A 14,835-nucleotide genomic window follows, 5' to 3' on the forward strand; every position below is an offset into this window, starting at 1 on the left:
CTTCTCCCACTACCAATCTGAAAAGTCTTCTTTTTTTTCTAATTAAATTCTCAACTCTGACCTCTTATCTATCTCAATGTTGATGATCTATTTTTTTTTCTTTTCTTTTGTAAAACTTTTACTCAATATCTACGTACAAAGTTAAAGTCTATTGACTTAGAAAGTAAAGCATTATTGTCTTCACCTTTAATAAAGATTTTGAATTATTTTTCTACATTGAGTTAACGGCACTAGTTCAGTTGAATCTAAATACACTTTTCACTATTAATTTTAATTTTACTGTTAAAGTATTTAATATTATTAGCACCACTATTTTCAATCTCATCATAACCAAACCTACTATACATCCAAATAAAACCTTACTTTGTGAGAGAAAAAAGAAAAAAAAAAGCCGAAGAAAAATAATAGAAAAACTAATTTGTATACTTGTGTGATGCACGGACTGTTTGTGTGTATTAAGTTATAAATGCAACCATATTTAAAATTTTAAAATAAAAGCATACTTAAAATTTTTTTGAAGTAAAACACCGAGGCAGAAATTATATCAAAAGAATAAATATAAGTCTGTCTTTTCAGTCATATGGGGAACAAACAAACAACTATAAAGAAACAAACAAGAAATAGCAAGGATAAAAACAGAAACCAAAGAAAAGAATCAAAACTCCCTCGGAGCAGAGGAAAACGATTCATCAGCAGAAGGAGACCTTCCATCTTCTCCTCCAAATAGAAATAATCCAAACCTAGAACTTTGATCGTATTCCAGTCAAATCAAGTCCCTTCAGGAAGCTGTAATGACCGTCGATCTTTGTCAACCATCTCAACAGTTTTATGAGGTACATCTTCAAACTAGAAATGAGAGTTGCCCAGCTTAAAACCATTTTTAGCAATTGTATGAGCAATAGTATTTGAATCTCGATTTGCATGTTGAAATAAAACATAAATAAAATTAAGGGCCATCACTCTAATATTTTCAATAAAAATTCCAATCACAGATCTATCCGTGATCTTTCTACGAGCCTTCATTATAGTTATTCTAGAGTCCCTCTCAATCACCACCTATGAGAATCCCATTTCCTTAGCAAAGGTTAAGGCTTGAAGACATGCCAAAGCCTCAGACGAAAAAGAATCTACAACGTTACTATTCAGAATCGACCCACTTCCCATAACCAGCCCTAAATCATTTCTGATGACGAAACTTGAGCAAGACTGATGTAGATTTTGTTTAAATGTTGCATCGAAATCTTTACAACCGCTCTTTCAGGGGGTAACCACTTGGACGACATGGATCTCTGCTTTTTAGGTAATCTCCCTTTAATCACTGAACTCTCCATTATAAAGCTCTCAATTTTTGTTCTTATCTCCTGAACTGATTGTTGTTTACCCTCCATCACAAATTGATTGCAAGCATGCCACAACAGCTACATCGTAGTCAGAATTTTACTACAGCCAATAACATCATTCGTCTCAAAAATATAAGCTATCTAATCCCACAAACCATCACAATAAGGATCTGTTACCTAGTGTAAACCTAATTGACTCTATACTTCATTTGCAAGTCCATACTTCAAAATGGCATGCATTGCTGATTTTGGAAACGAGCCATACCTTAGACATAAAGGAGAAGGCACAATTTGCCTATTGTATAGGATATAGGCAGTAGGAATCATATTGTGTAATAGTCTCCAAATAGTGATTTTAATTTTAGAAGGGATGTCTAGGAGCCATAATTTTTTTGTAAACTGCACTGTAATCTTGGGAGCTTTCCTCAACCACTACGGATAAAATAGTCGCTGAATCTATCACCCCTCCAAACAATCATGGCTTCGTCAACTGAGCGGGAGAGAGGGATACACTTGATGGCCTCAGAGTCCTCCAAAGTAAACACAGTGGTAATGACTTCCTCTTTCCAGCTTTTTGAGTTGTGATCTATTAAGTCTGCTACCATAGAAACTATATTATTAACCATTGTGTTACGAATTCCCCACGCCTATATAAGAAGCCAACTATCTCTCCATATCGAGATATTTATACCCAAGCCCACTCTTCAGCCCACACCATCTTCTAAAACCTTTCTAGTTGCAAAAATACCAGCCATACATATGATGGGTTTGTTCCCAAATGAGCAGAGCAGAAGCTTATATGCGAGAAATATTTAGCTTTAAAGATACAGGCAACTAAAGAATCTGGTTTAACTATAAATCGGCAACCCTGCTTCACCAAAATGGTGATATTAAACTTATAGAGGTCACGAAAACCCATTCCCTCTTGATCTTTAGGTTTACTTAATTCAGACCAACTACACCAATGCATACCCTTACGAGCAACGCTTTTCTGCCACCAAAACGTATTCATAATTCTTTCTAATTTGTGACAAAGAGTTTTGGGAAGTTAAAAGCAGGACATAGAATAGATAGGCAAAGCCTGTAATATTGACTTAATATAGACCTCTTTCCCTCCTTGGGAGAGATAACGATTAGCTCAAATATAAACTTTAATAGGCATCCTTAGAGTTTATTTTGCCCGTTCCTGGTGGTATCAAGATGCCACTGTGTCGAGATATCTTATCTCTTTCTCCAGGAAAATAGATATTACCCGAAAAAATTTTCAATTCAATTCTTTTTTTTTCTTTCCACTCGGACCAATCCGCCCACTTGGCTTCTTGTATTTAAAGTGATTTGGGTATCGACTCCAATGATACTATTGTTCCGTACCATTATGGAAGAAGATTTAGATAAAATATGCACTTCCTCGGGAATGAAAAAAAATCGATCTACTTTCATTTGGTATTTTGGCTTATCCTGTCACAGAGATGAGAGAAAACTTCTTTTTTATTTCTTCCAACCAATGTTGGAAGCAATCCCAATGTGTGCGATGTCATGTTTTCTTTTACTTAGTTCATTGTGTAGGGAACTAAAAGCAGTGATTGCATGATTCTAGTGATAGAAAAAAGCTAGAAAGATTGGGTTGCATTGGTGCTCTTGGAAATCCTTATGTATTTCAAAGAATGAAGACGGTATAGGTTTTCGAGATTTATCAAAATCTAACATTGCATTGTTAGCAAAGTAAGGTTAGAGACTGATGGCGAATCCTACTTCCCTAATGGCGAGACTATTTTTTAAAATTTAAAAATTCAAAAAATAAAAATTATTTTTAAAATTTTAAAATCATTAAAAATATTTAAAAATTATAATTTTTTTAAATTTAAAAAATTAATTAAATGTTAATGTGTTATCTATGTGCAATCCACATGTATGTCACATCAACAAAGTTAACAAACAATAACATTTTCATCCATTTTGATGTGATTTGACAAAAAATACAAGTTCAATGGCTAAAAAAGACAAAAAAATTAACGAAAATCTAAAATAACTTTTTTATAAAATTGAAGAGCCAAATAAATTACTATGAACTAACTACTCATTACATTGACTACAATAATAATTTTCAAAAAGGTTAGTATTAGTGTAGACTAATTTTCAATAATAACGGATAACATCCTCATTACATAGGAATCCATTCACTCTATGAGAGGCAATAATAATAATAAATCTTGGATGACCATTAAAATCGATTTGGAGAAAGCTTATGATTCAGTGCGTTGGGACTTTACCGGTGCCTTGCTTAGAGTTGTTGGCATTTCGGACTTTCTGAGGAAGGTTATTATGTCTGCAATATTGACCTCCACCATATAGGTTCTACAAAATGTGGTTCCAACACAAAAGTTCAGGCCGACTAGGGGGATCTGTTAGGGATTTCCTTTATCCTCGTATTTATTTATTTTGTGTATGGAACAGCTTGGACATAGTTTCCACTCGACAATTTTGAATGGCCAGTGGCATCCTATCAGATTGTCTAGAGTAGGGCTGGAGTTCTCGCATGTTTTCTTTACTGACGATTTGGTTATTTTTAGTAGAACGAATTTGAAGCATGCCCAACTTCTTAAAGAGATTTTGGATTTTTTTTGTGAGCATTTTTTAGTCATCATATTAATGCAAGGAAGACAAATATTTTTTTTCTCGAAAGAAGTTGATGAAGCTCTAGGGATGGAATGAGTAGTCTGTTTGGTTTCTAAAGAGTGGAAAATATCGGTTCGTACCTAGGTGTTCCTCTTTTCACTAGTCACCAATAGCACCCTTAGATTTGTGGTGGATACGGTTCATGGAAAGCTACATAGTTAGTGTACAAGCCCAATTTAGCCAGGGCTCAGCGCACTCAAAACAGACAAGAAAAGAAACCAAAAATAATAAACTGACCAGCCCAAACAAAACCCACCTAAAACCTACCCAAAACCAAATACCCAAAAGGCCCAATTACAAGCCCAAACACCCTGGCCCAACGGCCTAAACTAACCCAAAGACCAATCAGCAATAAAAACCCTAGATACGTTGCACCTAGGTCTTCTAACTACTGCCATCGCCCTTGTCGCATCACCTCTGCCACCGGCCCACCACCGCCACTTGCCCACATGCGCCATCGAATGCCTGCAAAATAATAAAAGAGACAATAGCAGAAAGAAAAAGGGGAATCGACTATAAAATTCGAACCCTTCTGTAATTTTTTCTTCTTCCCCTAGTTTTTATACGAACATTTTCAGAAATAATAAGGCAAAAAAATAGACTCAATGTGATTTCTTCGTTTCTTTATGAATATAGATCTATTTTATTTTATCTTTTTGATTTTTTTTGTTTGTGTATAAATAAGTAAAAAGGAGAGTTTTTTTACCTATTTGACGACTCTGGGATACTTGGAGTAGTTGGAGGGTGATTCGGCGAAAAAAGGCGAATATAGACCCAATGCTCCAGTTTTGGCACCACTTAGTCTAGATAAACCACTAATCCTATATTTAATAGTGTTTGACCACTCCATGGGATGTGTGCTACGTCAGCATGACGAAACCGGGAGGAAGGAAAAAGTGATATACTATCCCAGTAAGAAATTTACTGACTGTGAAATTAAATACTCGTCCATTGAAAAATTATATTGTGCCTTGGTCTGGATGACACGGAGATTGGGGCAATACATGCTCTATCATACGACTTGGTTAATTTCAAACTTGGACCCTCTAAAGTATATGATGGAGTCAACTGCATTGAATGGGAGAATGGCTAGGTGGTAGATCCTGCTCTTCGAGTTTGATATAGTCTATGTAAATCAGAAGGCTGTCAAAGGGAGCGCAATAGCAGAATTTTTAGCCAGCAGAGCTTTAAAAGACTATGAACCTCTAAATTTTGATTTCTCGAATAAAGATTGGATGTATGTGGCAACTGCTGAAGAGGATTCTCAGGAAAATCATCCTTGGAAGCTAAACTTTGACGGAGCTTCGAATGCTGTAGGTAATGGAATTGGGGCAGTCCTTATGTCCCCTAATGGAGATCATTATCCTTTTACCAGTAAATTGGATTTTGATTGCACCAATAATATGGCTGAATATGAAGCTTGTATTATGGGTATTCGAGCAGCCACAGAACGAAAAATTAAGATACTAGAAGTATACGGAGACTCTGTATTCGTAATATACCAGCTCCAAGGGGAATAGGAAACTAGAGACCCAAAGTTAATCCGCTATCAAAAATTGGTTCTGGAATTGATCGAGGAGTTTGACAGTATCACTTTTCGCTATCTCCTACGAGACGAAAATCAGATGGCTGATACTTTAGCCGCTTTAGCCTCTATAATCCAAGTGAACAAATCAGAAGACATGAAACCTATTCAAATCAGTATTTATGAGACTCCGGCTCCTTGCTACAATATTGAGGAAGAGGAAAACGATGACCATCCATGGTATCAAGACATACTGTGATATATCAAGAATCGTGAGTACCCTAGCCATGCGACGGAGAATGATAAGAGGACGTTGAGGAGACTGGCCATTGATTATGTCCTAGATGGAGAGATTTTGTATAAGAGAGGAAAGGATCAAGTATTGTTGAGATACGTGGATGCTGTGGAAGCCGAGAAAATCTTGGAAGAAATCCATGAAGGTATTTGTGGAACACATGCCAACGACTTCACAATGGCCAGACAGATTATAAGATTCGGGTATTATTGGTCCACCATGGAAAAATATTACATTAATTATGCCAAGAAATGCCATAAATGCCAAATTTATGGCGACAAAATAAACGCACCTCCTTCACCTCTTCACGTTATGACTTCTCAATGGCATTTCTCCATGTGGGGGATGGATGTCATCGGGCCAATATTACCGAAGGCTTCTAATGGGCACCGTTTTATCTTTGTGGTTATTAACTATTTCACTAAGTGGGCGTAAGCCGCTTCATATGCTAACGTCACAAAGTCAGCAGTAAGTTTTTGAAAAAGAAAATTATATGTCGATATGGGACGCCTGAAAGAATTATATCTGACAATGCACTGAATTTAAACAACGGCTTAATAGCGGAAGTTTGTAGTCAGTTCAAGATTAGACACCATAATTTGTCACCATATCGCCCAAAAATGAATGGTTCCGTGGAAGCAGCTAACAGAAATATCAAGAAAATTGTATGAAAAATGACTGAAACCTACAATGACTGGAATGAGAAATTACCTTTTGCTCTCATCGTATATCGAACATCTATTAGGACTTCTACTGGGGCAACACCTTTTTCTCTGGTTTATGGGATATAGGCAGTTTTACCCATTAAAGTTGAAATTCCTTCTCTTCGAGTTTTAGCCGAACTAAAGTTAGATGAGGGTGAATGGATTCAATCTCGATATGATCAGTTGAGCCTGATAGAAGAAAAGAGGCTAAAAGCTATTCGTCACGGTCAGATGTATCATAAATGAATGATGCAAGCCTATAACAAGAATGTTCGTCCTAGAGAATTTCATGAAGGGGACCTGGTATTGAAAAAGATCCTTCCTCTACAAAAGGACTTTAGAGATAGGTGGATGTCGAATTGGGAAGGACCTTATGTTGTAAAAAAATATCTTTTTAGAGGAGCTTTAATCTTGAGTGAGATGGATGGTAAAAGCCTACCAAATCCTGTAAACTCAAACGTAGATAAGAAATACTTCACCTGAAGAAAGAAATGGACAAAAGTGAAATCCCACAAAAGGCGCTTTGAATCAAAAAAAAAGAGGAGAGGCTAAGGTGAAAAATCGCAAAAGGCTCTTTGAGACTAAAAGAGATTTGAGTTGAAAACCTGAAAAGGGCGGCTCAAATGCATATCAGAATAGGGCACGAGGTAATCAGAATAGCTCAAATGTTGATCAAACTGGGCCATGTGTTGATCTTGTTGTACTTGAATTAACAAGAAAGGGTAGATGACGTCTTGAGGCATTGACAAAGTATTGTAGATCCCCTAAACATATCAAATTCAGAATAGTCTTCAAAAAGTTTGTACAGAGAAGCTCATATTGCGATATCTGAGGCACCTGTTTTCATCTTATTCATTTTGTATCTTAGCAAAATTTGCTATCTTGATCAATTTATTCATTTTGAGCTTTGATCTCAATAAAGTTTCATCTTGCTAATTGTACTAATCTTTTTCAAGCATCTTCCACTAAAATAATGATTAATGGACTAATAATATTCAAGCAAAAGAAGTTTTGTATATTACTCTGGAAGTTTCTAAATAATACAGGAACCTAAAACTGGACTATTATTTAGAATGCACTAAGTTTAATGGTTGAAACATTTAAGTGAAAATGGTCTAAAAGATTAAGATTATATCTTTGGATTTTGTAGCCAGAAACATTGATTATCATGCTAGTGATAAAGCTTCGCTTGCCAGGAAATAAGAAGAGGTTTCTTGGAAAACTTTCCATACTTTTGCATGAGCATGTGGTCGCGACACCCAAATAGTGGTGTAAACTGCCAATACGAATAAAGAAAAGATAACCCAAAACTCAGGTCTCAGAAGAATAGTTGAACCTCGAGGCTACTGACTAAATGTTTCTTTGGTTTTTGTCAAAGATACCACTCAAGCAAGACTCTATGATACATCACTGATGAATTTTCAATGAACATTGAATAATGTCATTAAAGGATAATTCTTATGGCATTTTGCATGCATGCACATACATTTAGTGAGGAGATTTTGATTCATTCTGATCATAACATCCTAATCACTAGGCATAAATAGGCCCATGAAATGGATTCTACAGGTTATGTTCCCTAAAATAGATCGGTGAAACCACAAACCCTATACCACTGAAGTTGTAGTGGAATGGGTTAAAGAAGATTGTAGATCTTGTCTTCCTGTACTGGCAGTGAAGTAGATTGAAAGCACCGGCCTTATCTCCCTGAGCAGCAGTGGAGTTGGTAGTGTTATGGATCCTGTCTCCTTAAACAGTAGTGGAGCAGATAAAAGACGGTGAATCTTAACTTCCCAAGGTAGTAGGGAAACAGATTTAAGCCATCGATCTTATCTCCCTGAGCAGCAGTGGAGTAGGTTGAAAATTGCAGATCCTGTCTCCCTAAGTAGTAATGGGGCAGACTGAAGATGACAAATCTCATCTCCCTGAAGTTGTAACGGAGCAGATTAAAGCCAACGAGTCTTATCTCCCTGAAGTTGCAGTGTAGTAAACTGACTAAACCAATCCTATCTCCCTGAAGTCGCAGTGGAGCGGATTAAAATGATGGATCTAATCTCCCTAAAGTTGCAATGGAGCAGACTGAAGATAGCAAATCTTATTTCCTTGAAGTTGCAGTGGAACGGATTAAAGCTATAAATTACCGATCTTATCTCTCTGAAGTTGTAGTAAAGCAGATCATAACAAGTCTAATCTCCCTGAAGTTGCAATGGAGCAGACTAAAACCATGTACTTCGTCCTTCTGAAGTTGCAGCAGAGTGGATTGAAGCTAGAAGCTGTATCTCCCTGAAGCGCAGTAGAATGGATTGAAGCAATAAGACACAGTGGACTGGAAAGAGGCTACTTGAAGAAGAAAGGCACCAGAACAAGTCAAAAATTGACGAGACCGGACAAAATTGGTCTTCCTTAGTCTTTACTTTGTTCCCGCTACACGACAACGAGTAAAGAGGGGCCAGGCGCAGCGCACTCAAAACAGACAAGAAAAGAAACCAAAAATAATAAACAGACTAGCCCAAACAAAACCCACTTAAAACCTACCCAAAACCCAATACCCAACAGACCCAATTACAAGCCCAAACACCCTGGCCCAACGACCTAAACTAACCCAAAGACCACTTAGCAAAAAAAACCCCATGTGCGCTGCACCTAGGTCTTCTGTCTACTGCCACCGTCTTTCTTTTATCACCTCTGTCACCGACCCACCACCGCCACTTGCCCACATGCGCCATCGAGTGCCTGTAAAACAATAAAAGAGACAACAACAGAAAGAAAAAGGGGAATTGGCTATAAAAGCCGAACCCTTCTGTAATTTTTTATTCTTCCCCTGGTTTTTGTACGAACATTTTCAGAAATAATAAGGCAAAAAAAAAAAGACTCAATGTGATTTCTTCGTTTCTTTTCGAATATAGATCTATTTTCTTTTATCTTTTTGATTTTTTTCGTACGTGTATAAACGAGTAAAAAAGAGTTTTTTTTACCTATTTGACGACGCCGGGATACTCGGAGTAGTTAGAGGGCGACACGGTGAAAAAAGGGAAGCTTTTCAGCTTCTCGGCTGCCACATATAACGGTGCGATCGCCGGCGCGACGGCCGATGGCCGAATTTTGGGCCAGTGCCCGGAGGGAGAGAGAGGGCTTGAGAGGTTTTTTATTGTTTTTTTCTGGAGGAAGGAAAGAAACGATTTTTTTGGAAATTTTTTGGCTTAAATAGCCGAACAAAACGACGCTATTTTGGTCGGCGTCCTTAAGCCCCAAAACGATGTCGTTTTGAGCCATCCGACCCGACCCGAACCGCCTAGGATCTGCGTGTTTTTGGAAAAAAGGGGCTATTTGCGTCCTTAGTCCTTCCGCTTTTGAGGCTGGTTACAATTGGGTCCTATTTTCTTTTTTAATTTTTTGCCCAAAATTTTTATTTTTTTTAATTTGGTCCTTAGACTGTTTTAAAAGAAAAACACTTGGAAAGGTGTCGTTTTGAAATTTGGAATAATTTCTCATTTGGTTCCCCTCCTTTTACGTGCGTTACAATTTAATCCTTTGCTTTGTTTCCATTTTCAATTTCGTCCCTAAATTTCTGTTTGTTTTTAATTTAATCCTTTTCTATTGTTATTTTATTATTATTAAACTAATTAGGTTATTATTATTACTAAAATTATTATTATTAGTATTAATATTATTATTAATATTATTGTTATTATCATCATAACTTATTATGTAAATTTTAAATATATGTGTCTTATTATGTTATTATTATATAATTGTCTCTCTCTCTCTATATATACACATATATACATATTTAATATTTACATACATATATACGCTTATATTTTTTATATATTTTATAATTTATATATATGTATGTATTTATATGCACATTTTAAATTTTTTTATATATGCATACTTACATGTATCCTTTTTTATAAATATATATACATATACTTATACATATTCTTTGTATTTTAAAATCTATATTTTTTCTTATGCATTTTCTATAGTTTATAATTCGTGTGTACATATATTTTTATATATTTTACAATATACATACATGTGCATAATATATATATCTATATACGTTTTAATTTTTATAAATACACATATATATACCTGCCTTTATATTTTTTTATATTTCATAACTTTATACACATATATATGTATACATACATACTTACATATATTTTTACGTACATAGAGTTTTCATATTTTCATAATTTTATGCACACACACGTATATACCTTGTTACATTTTTTTATTCATTTTATTTATTTGTTTATTTCATTTTCATTATTGTTTTGAAAGAATGCTTTAATTTTATTTGCTTGTATACACTGCTATGTCGTATGTTATTAATTTGTCCTTTTATTTATCTTATCTTTGTTGCTATTACTCGTATTATTTTACATCATCGCATTCATTTCTGTTTCGTTACACATGTTGGCACCGTGTTTCATTTCTTCTATTTCGTGTTAGATTAATTTTATTCAATGCATAAATTATGACTTTTGAATAAGCAAAATCTCGTGTTTAGATTCGAGAAGGTCGTACCCTAACTTACTGGAGTTTTGATTTTCACAATAAATCTAAATCCACAAATCTTTTCAAACTCAAGTTTTAAACGATCTCGAGAATTAAGAAAAGATCGTGTTCTAACTTACGGGACATGATTCCTTTTTCTAAACCCGAGATAATCGAATATTCTTTCGAATAAGTGAATTTTTCTGTATTTATTCTCGAATCGGGATTTCAAAATATTGTATCCTAACTTACGGGATGCGATTCTTTTTCTCGATTAACGTGAAGTATGCCCTATTTCTTTTCAAATATTTTCTGCATTTCGACAAAGGATCGTATCTTCAAAACCTCTTCAAAGTTCTCAAATTTCTGACACTAAGACACTAATTAATCAACTAGGTACCAATTTTGGGCGTTACGAGGGTGCTAATCCTTCCTCGTACGTAACCGACTCCCAAACTCGTTTTTTATCTAAATTTCGTCGACCAAAATCATTGTTTTAATAAAATCAAATCGTTTATTAAAAACAACCACTTTCCGAGATGACTTGATCACACCTCATCAAAAAGATTGGTGGCGACTCCCATGTTCGTTTTCATTTTCAAAATCCAAGTCGACCCCGTTTTATTTCAAAAATGGTGTCAATAGTTAGGATGCCAGACAGTTGTCTCTAGCTGTGGGAGTCTGTTGGATCTGGTGCTTTAAGTGTAGTATTTTCGTCTAAGTACACTTATAATTTTTCGAATAGATTGGTTAATAAAACTATGCATGAATTACATCAATACTTTATATATTTTCCTCACATGTTTTTTGCACACAAAGCAAAATGGAAGCAAATGTTGCTCATTGGTAGTCTATTGTTTAACTAATATTCAACGATATTACGTGGTTGAATCGTAATATAAAAAGACAATTTGTATTACTATACAAACCTAGACATGTCCTTAGTTTAATCAAAAATAAGCAAACCAATTGAAAGACTAATATACCATCTATCAAGTCCAATTAGGGAGATACTTTGTCTTGGACATTGAAGCGGATGACTCCCAGAAGATGAAGATATAGATATGACTAACTGGACTGACAATACATCAGACTAGACCCAAGTAGAATAGATCCTAAATTCGTTTATGGATCTATTAACTTGTGACGTTAATAGTGTGACACACCAAAATCCTGAGTGGATGGCAGACTATGTATGCGTGACTCGTACACTTTGATGCAAGTAAAAGTCTAAGTTCTAATAGATAATGAACTGAAAAATGGTGCATTGGATGTACAACTTCTGCAATATGTAGCACCATTCACAATAGTAGAATTCATAGCCCGATACATGGGTAAATGATATCCTCTCATAGGCATTTCATGGTTGATGAAAAGTAAATGTGGTCACGAGTCGTTCATCTTTGTGATGGATGACTTGATCACTATTTGATGGTGATTGACTTTTCATGAAGAAAGATGTAATAGTTACCATAAGATAAAATAGGATCATATTGGGAGAACGAACATTATCCCAAAGAGATTAAGGATATACTATGAGGGTAACACACTTATGAAAAGGTCATTAGACAAGCACTGAATAGTTGCTTTCGTAATGGTATGTCGTTAGAGAGAGCTTAGTTACGATACTATAGTGGAATGACTTTGTAACTAAATAAGTTTATAATTAATAGGCGAAAAGCCGAAACTTAATTATAAATCATTTGAGCCCTAATTACATATGTCCAATCGGTTCTTTGCCAATTCGATGAAACTAGAAATAAATTGCATGTTTGAATCAAAATAAACAGAATGAATAGAAACAGAGAAATGGAAAACATTAAAAAATGACTATGGTTTTCTCCCAAATGGAGAAATGTAATCATTTGAAAATGAATGTGAGTTTTTCAAAAAAATAGAAATGAAAATGGAAATGAGAAATGATCCATTTACAAATATATATATATATGGATTACTCAAAAATGATCGGAAGAATGAGTTTATATTTTTGAGCAATTTTAAAGCCTAAAAATGAAGATAAATCATTCAATCATAGTGAAAAGTTGAGTTGTGAAATATTGAATATATTTTCTTGGAATTTTTATTAAGGGTAAAATTATCATAATTTTATCAGGGGTAAAATTAGGATTAGAAAATTATTTAATTGGAAAATTAATGTTTATTTTGAAAAATAGAAAAATATGTATTAGGTTAGATTAAATTATAAAGTGCTAGGTTAAAAGTCCATAAAGCATATATAATTGGGCCCAATACATATGAGGGGAAACACACCTTATTAGCCTCTCATCTTCTCCTAGTTGGACTAGGAAGTTGTTTTTCTATTTGAAATAAACCTCTACAATTCAACAACAGTTCTCCATTCTCTCCCTATAAATAGATGGCACCGATAGAACTATTTACATAACTTGGAGAGATTGTTACTCTATCGAAAAATAGAGAGAATTTATTCTCAACTATTGAATATATTTTTCCAAAATAACAATTTTACTGGTTTCTATTAAAAAAGAGAGAATTTTCGTTTTCACCCCAAAGATAAAAGAAAACATTTTCTAATCCTGTGTTTTGATTCAATTGGTTTGAGCCCACACTCGAAGCAATTCGTGGTACGAGAATAATGAAGATGATTGTTTGGTTGAAAGTCGAAAAATGTCAAGGATCCGCTATCCAAAACACATGTATGATTTCGGTTTAAGATTTATTGCTATAAATATCACAAATCGGGTCGATTTTCAAAATTTTAATTTTTCGCTATGCAAGAAAACCATTTTCAGATCGGATTTTTTCAACAGAGCCACCTTAGCACAATCTATGCTTTTATCCATTCCAAACTACTTTATGCAGTTTATAATGATATCTAAAGGTATTTGTAAGGAGATCGAGTGTTTGGCTAGAAAATTTTTCTGGGGATCTTCGATGGAAGGAATAAATTAATGTTAGTTAACTGGGATTCAGTTTGTTAGTGTCGTTTTTGTGGAGGTCTTGGGCTTCACTATTTGGAGGATCAGAACAAATATTTTCTTATGAAATTGAGGTTTAATTTGATTTCGATGGTCATGCATTATGCCGGATAGTGTTTCGAGGGGTAAGGGTTCATTTCTTTGGAGGGTTCTCTCTAAAGTTTGGCCCTTACTTTGAGACAATCTAGTATGGTCTGTGGGGGATGGTAGATCAACTCGATGTTGGAAGGACCCTTAGGTTGTGAGTGTAGGCCCTCTGATAAGACAAATTCCTTCGTATGTTCACATGGAATTTGATTGCAGGCTTAATGAGATGGAAATGAAAAAAGGTGTTTGGAATCTCAATTTGTTTCATGTGTGGGTGTCAGAAGTTATTGTTAAGCACATAGTGAGTATCCTACCTCCTCATCTTTCAGTGGGTCAGGATAGGATTGCTTGGAGTCGTACCCCTACCAGATCTTTTTCGGTTAAGAGTGCATATCACATGATTCGAGATAATTCTTGAAATCCTAGAGATATGGGTCTTGGAAAACTATATGGAAACTTCAGGGACCGCAAAGAGTTTGTCTCTTTATGTGGCTTGCCTTTAAGCAACGACTACACACAAACATGGAACGAGTTAGGTGTGGAATTGGACAAGATCCTTCTTGCCCAATTTGCGGTCATGACTCAAAAGACATTCTTCATGTTCTTAGAGATTGCACTGCAGCGAAAGAGGTTTGGTTGCAAGTGGTGCCCGTAAGTCAAAGTAACTGTTTTTTTTCTAGCAATCTTGTTAAATGGCTAGTTTCTAATATTTCTTTTAGATTGGGTTTGCTTTCTGCGGATGTTG

At 35.1% G+C, this 14,835-nt stretch overlaps 1 long non-coding RNA gene across 1 annotated transcript; it reads left to right on the plus strand.

Annotated features, from left to right (window-relative positions):
• Positions 1 to 566: 566 nt before the first annotated feature.
• LOC121225118 (uncharacterized) lies at positions 567 to 2,858 on the plus strand. The gene is made up of 2 exons (XR_005922982.1): positions 567 to 833; positions 993 to 2,858. It is a non-coding gene; the product is annotated as an uncharacterized lncRNA (long non-coding RNA).
• Positions 2,859 to 14,835: the final 11,977 nt, after the last annotated feature.

This window comes from Gossypium hirsutum, chromosome D13 (genome assembly GCF_007990345.1).
Source record: "Gossypium hirsutum isolate 1008001.06 chromosome D13, Gossypium_hirsutum_v2.1, whole genome shotgun sequence".
Lineage (NCBI taxonomy): Eukaryota > Viridiplantae > Streptophyta > Magnoliopsida > Malvales > Malvaceae > Gossypium > Gossypium hirsutum.